We start from the raw sequence: 5,943 nt of genomic DNA, 5'->3' as shown, positions 1-5,943 counted from the left end.
TGAGACCCCTGCCCTGAGCCCACAGCAGGCCCGTGGGTGGGTGGTGGGTGGGCAGCAGCTCCAAGGATCCACCCATCAGGACTTTCTCCTTGGTGTCCCATTCACCAGGCACAGTCCTGGAAGAGCACCCCTGACTGTGATCAGCCCCCTAAGACAAGAAAGGGAGACTTGTAGGGAAAAGGGAGAGGGCAGAGTGGATGGACAGAGAGGTGGGCAGACGGATGCATGGATGGATGCACGCATGGATGAAAGAACTAGCTCAGTAAGCCATTAACTGTAGAAGGTAAGTGGTGGGTGCATCTGTCTTCACCGTGCTGTGTGTTTGAAAATATCATACAGCGTTGGGGGAATGTCTATAGACAAGCACTGTGACAAAGTAGCTCATGAGCTAAAAAGGAGATCATGGTAAGGACTTTTAAATACCTAGAACTGAATGATTATTTTAAAAAGCATTGCATATCCAGACTTAGTGGGGTGGGGACAGCGGAAGTGGCTTACATTGGAAAAGAAGGACACTGTAGGGGTTGTAAGCTGAGTCCCTGTCTTGGGAACTTCAAGGCCAGCATGGGGGATGGAATGGCCACAAAGGAGCTGAAGGGAAGATTTCATACCCCAGGGGACTGGTCACCGCACAGCTTGATGCACGTGCCACAGGCCAGATGGCTCACCTGAAAGGGGTGAATCGCCTTGCATTGCAAAAATAGAATGGATTTTTAGGAATCTATTTAGAAATCTATTTAGAAATAGATTTATTTCTAGAAGAAATAATAAGCTTGAATGGTCCTGCGCCTAGCAAATCAACTGAAGCAGTCTTTAAGTCTTCCCACGTGAACACTTGGGGCTGGAAAGACCTGTTTTGCAAGTGCAGACACAGAAGACAGAGGATGGAGGACAGTGCCCCACAGCCAGCCCAGGGTCAGCTCTCCTAATCACTGACAGGAGGTTCTCAGCGATGCTTGGCTCCGCTGGGCAGAGAGGAGCCAGGGAGAGCCCAGCATGCAGGTCACAGCCAGAGCCTGTGGCTGCAGCTGGGGACGCAATCTTGTCCACTGTCTCCCCACGGTGGTCCGGGGTTTCTGAGGTGCAGCCTCAGAGCACAGATGCCAGCCCACCGTGGTGTCTGAAGGCGAGATGGGACACTGCGGAGGCCGCACTTCTAGAATGGCCCTGTCACCTCCCCGCAGGAAAGCCTGGGGCTGGACAGCCCGGCACCAGGACCCAGGGGTGGCCGTGGCTCCAGGGGTGGCAGACAGCCATCAGTGGTGGCGGGAAGTTCACAGTGGAGCCAGGTGCCTTTTTCCTGAATAAAGTTAGGATGTACGTTTCCTCCGCAGGGTCACAGTTTTGTAAACGGGACAAGGAGGGCTCTCTGTGTGGAACGAGCAGTGTGGGCTGCCCCAGGGAGTGGGCCCAGGAAGCATCCAACCAGGAAAGGAAGCCGCATGACCTCTATTCACAGATGATGTGATCTGATATGTAGAAAACCCTATGTGGGAGGGTGCAGCCCAGCGGCAGGGCACGTGCTTAGCAGGCACAGGGTCCTGGGTTCAATCCCCAGCACCTCCATTTGAAAAAAAAACCCGATTAAAATAAATAATTAAAAAAAAAATCCTAAAGATTCCACAAAAAAACTTGTCAGAACCGACAGGTGAAGTTAGCTGAGTCGCAGGACACGGCGTCAACACGGAGACCAGCTTTGTTTCTGTTTGCTAGCGGCAAACACGCTGGAAAGGAAATTAAGAAATCAGTTCCATTTTCAATGGCATCAAAAAGAATAAAATCCTTGGAAATGGACTTACCCGGGAAGATAAAAGGTCTGGACAACAGAAACCACAGAGCCTTGCTGAGAGGAGACATGGCAACGGGGGCACGCCCTGCGTTCACGGACTGGAAGGCTTCCTGTGGTTAGAACGTCAGCTCTGCCCAAGCCACCTGCAGGTCCCCTGCGTCCCCGTCCAAATTCCGGCGATGTGAATTTCTTTTGCAGGGATGGAAATACCCATTTTAAAGCTGGTGTGGAGTCTCAGGGGCCCCAGGCGGCCCCGGGAATTGACCCCCCTGTGCATACATGCTACCTTGGGACTTCCCCATCTACCCCAGCCTGGCCGGCAGAGGCTAAAGCGGGGGACAGGGACAAAGGGGCGGCTGCAGGTGCAGCTCACATCCTGGGGCCCTGCCTTCGCCCCAGGGAGCCAAGCCCAGAGAACCCGGGCAGCCCGCCTGGCCACTCAGGACACAACTGGGCCCGAGTCCCCAGCCCTGCTGGCCCTCCTCCTGCCTCCCTGGGCCCCTGGCAGCGTTCCTGAGTGTCTGCATGCGGGAGTGCGTGTGCGTGTGGGTGCGTGCCTCCATCTTTGCACTGGGTTCATTGGCATGTGAGCAAATGGGGGAGCCTGGCTGTGGCAGGCGGGTGAGGGAGTTGACAGGGTACTGGTGGGGGTGGGGTGGAGGAGGCCTGTCCAGGTGGGTGTGGGTCCCCCTCAGCCCTGGCAGGTGGCGGGCCAAGGGCGGGGACCTGCAGGTGAGAGGCAGGGAGTGGCGGCAGCTCCACCTCCAACCTGGATTCTCTGTGAGGTGGGAGGAGCCCATGGGATCCCAGTGGAAGAGGTGGCAACACACACACACACACACACACACACACACCCTTTCGCTCTGCCCTCCTCTTCTGCCTGGACTCTTCCAGCCCTGAGCACAGCCTCCCATGTGATCACCCTGGGAGACCAGCTCAGGCCTGGCCCCTGCACCCGCTGCCTTGCACTGACCCCAGGTCCCTCTGCAGTGCTTCCGGCCACACACCACGACTGTGATCCACAGGGTGCTGCAGTGCTTGTCCCTGACCTGAGGGCCCCCTCCTTGGGCTGTGTGCTCCTGGAGGGCTGAGATCCCCCACCCTCCAGGACCCGCCCGGGGCAGTGCACACACAGGTGCCCAGTAAATGCTCTCTGGGGTGAGCTGATGGCCAGACCCAGTGGGTTTGTCCATCCACCCTGGTCCCCTCTGCCCAGCAGCCTGGGAGCTGCCATCCTGGGTGTTACCCGAACTGCTCTAAGCTGAGGTTGGCTGGAGCCCCAGCTCCCTGCAGAGGAAACCGGACTGCTTCCGGCATGAGCTGTGGCCTCAGACATCAGCCTAGGTGTTTCCCATGTGGGCTGGCTGTCTCTGCTGCGTCTGTCTAGGGAGGTGGGTGTTGCGTGGTGCGGGTGGAGAGGGGTGGGGAGCGAGGGGCGCCTTACCCCAGCACCCTCGACAGTCCCACCCTGGTGGTTTTCCGCCCTGAGGCACTTCTGCTTTTTACTTGGTACTGCAGGGTGACAGGTTGGGGAGGGCACAGTGGCCCAGACCCTATGGGCTGCCACAGACCTCCAGGCCCGCTCTCACCTGCCCGCCCACCCGCCGTGGTGCCCCACAGCTTGGGGCTTCTCTGGGGCCTGGGATGGTAGTGGGTTGGGGCAGTCCCTCTTGGCAGGGTTGGTAGGCAGCCTGTGTCCCTGCCTACCCTCCTCAGAGCAATTCCTAAAACTGGGCCTGCTTTAAACCTGCCTATAGGCCATGCAGGCTCCCTATCCCAGCTCTTGGCATTTGGGGCCCTAAAATTCTTTGTGGTGGAGGAGGGGCTGGCCTGAGCAACGTCCCTTGCCACCACACCCCGTCCCCCCCACCCCCGACTTGAGCCGGCAGCACCCTCACCCAGTTGCGTCTCCAGAAAGGCTCAATGTCCCCTGGGGGCAAAACTGCCCTGGGTGGGGACCCCTGCGGGAGGTCCTGGCCTTCCCTGGGCTGCACTGCAGGGAAGTGAGGCCGTGGGGGTCCCAGAGCAGGGCGACCAGGGGGAAGGGTTCGGCTTTCATTCCAGACCTACTGCCGTCCATTGACCACGTGAGATCAGGAGATGGACTGGCAGAGAAGGCAGCCACCCGACCCAGGCCTCTGGGCTCCGTCTCGGGTCTTGCTGGGGGCTGGACCAAGCTTCCCGAAGAGGCCAGGGGAGGGCAGAAGTTGTGCCTGCTCTTCTGCAGGGGGACGTCTAGGGGAGCCTGGTCTTTGGGACTCTCCCTGTGTCATGGGACCCTTAGGGCAAAGCAGATGATTCCTAAAAGCTGCTGAGACTGGACCACAAAGGCCCGAGGGCCACACTCCTGGGAGGAGCTGCGGGGTCGGGGCAGGGGTCTGGGGGCAATACTCTGGAAGGGCAGGGGGGCTGAGGGAGGGCAGGGGTCCCTCATCTGGGGTGGGAAAGAGTAACTCTTCCTGTCTGGGGACTGGCACACAGCAGGTGCTTAATAAAACAGCCTCCTGTTGCGTGTGCCCCGGCCTGTCCCAGAGGGAGGCTGGCTCACCTGGGGCCTTCCCGGCTCCTGGACGGTCGTGCTGCCTGGTGTCTGTCTGCAGCGGCTCCCTCCCTGGGGCGGCAGGGACAGCCCCGGGGCTGGGGCGGGAGAAGATGCGGGGGCAAGTGGGTGCGCCCTGGATGGGCGTGGTCTGCGGGCCGTGCGTCTGCGGGGGTGCTAATGCTTCTCTGAGCATCTCTGCTCAGCTGCCCTTCTCCACGTGCAGACGTTCCTTGTGTGCCTGCAGTATTAATTCTTGTCAGCTTTAGACCCGGCACCTGTGTTCTCCTGTTCTGCCTTCACGTGCTGGCTTGGTCCCGGCATCCGTGGCCAGCAGAAGTCCTCACGTCGACATCATCAGGTTCCCCTTCTTCTTGCCGTCCTGTGATGCTTTTGGAGATGTTTTAAGTCCTTCTCCGTTCAGGCTGCCAAGAAATAATCCTGTGCATTCTTTTATGAACGTCCTGATTTTGCTGTGTCACTCGGCGCGTGGGCCTATTTGAAGCCACCTTTGGTCCTGTCCCGGAGGAGTGGCTGCGGCCCCACCTGTCCTGCCCCAGGGACAGCCACACAGGATGTGAAGATCCTTTCTGCTTTCTCCTGAGGCTTTGCTGTCCGGTGTCGCATCAGCTGTGTCATCCCCCTAGGCTGGGTTTGCTGTGCGGCAAGAGGAAGCTTCTTGTTACTTTCCAAACACATCATAATCCAAGTTCCAGTTTCCCTTCTCGCCCTCCCAAGAATGGTTTGTACTGCCCTGGGGGCTGGATGTGAGTGTAGTCTTCTGTGAGCAGTTTCCACTCATGGGGTATATGTGCAGGGGACAGGAGGCTCAGGGACACCAAGGACAATGGGGTGCAGACCCTCCACCCCCAGGGCTTGGGACTAGAGGGACAGAAAGACATACAGACAGACAGGCAGGTGAGGGCCTGTCAGGTGAGCCAGATTCGGTGTGATGGTGACCCCGTGCTGTGTCTGGAAACCTCTGGTGCCCCCAAAAGACTGCTGAAGGTAGGTCCCCAAAATATCACCCAAAGTGTCACCTGATGCTTCCAGTTGAAGAGTTGGTGGGTCTTTCTGGAAATTCTGGAACAAAAGATAAGGGTATTTGGCATCTATGTAGCTTCCTTGGGAGGAGTGATGCTCTGTTGGTGGGGAAAGGGGTATAGCAAATCCTGCTAATGCTGGTGAAACAGAGCCATGTGGGTTGATGGTTTCGGTTCTCCATGTGGATCCTGCTCCCTGGGGCTCCTGTGGGGAGAGAGCCGCCTTTGCAGGAGCTGACCCAACCTGTCCCCGGGGCCTCTCCCTCTGTCTCCCCTCTTTGTCTCTCCCCCAGACCCCCTCCCCCAGCTCCCCCCTCCTCCCAGATCAACCCCGCTCTAGACCCTTTTCTCACCTGGGGGCAGTTTCATCCTGGGGCCTGGCCAGTGTGCACACCCACCTGCCTGGGACCTGCTCTTATCAGGTTGGGGGAAAACTGGTGACAGTGTGTGCCCGAGGCCACACCTCCCATATCCAAGTGCTCCTTCTTGCTTAGGAACAGCCCGCAGCATCAGCAGGCACAGTGACCACATGTCCCAGCCCCCCTGCAGCCAGGGGTGGCCACAGGACAGCA

The 5,943-nt window shown here is 58.5% G+C and overlaps 1 long non-coding RNA gene across 1 annotated transcript; it reads right to left on the bottom strand.

Moving 5' to 3' along the window:
* Positions 1-457: 457 nt before the first annotated feature.
* On the bottom strand, positions 458-4,974 carry LOC116153635 (uncharacterized). The gene is made up of 3 exons (XR_004137542.2): positions 4,338-4,974; positions 1,800-1,978; positions 458-1,724 (listed from the first exon to the last, which is right to left on the bottom strand). It is a non-coding gene; the product is annotated as an uncharacterized LOC116153635 (long non-coding RNA).
* Positions 4,975-5,943: the final 969 nt, after the last annotated feature.

This window comes from Camelus dromedarius, chromosome 5 (assembly GCF_036321535.1).
Source record: "Camelus dromedarius isolate mCamDro1 chromosome 5, mCamDro1.pat, whole genome shotgun sequence".
NCBI lineage: Eukaryota > Metazoa > Chordata > Mammalia > Artiodactyla > Camelidae > Camelus > Camelus dromedarius.
The sequence above is the reverse complement of the archived record's forward strand: the minus strand, read 5'-3'. Positions and strand labels throughout refer to the sequence as shown.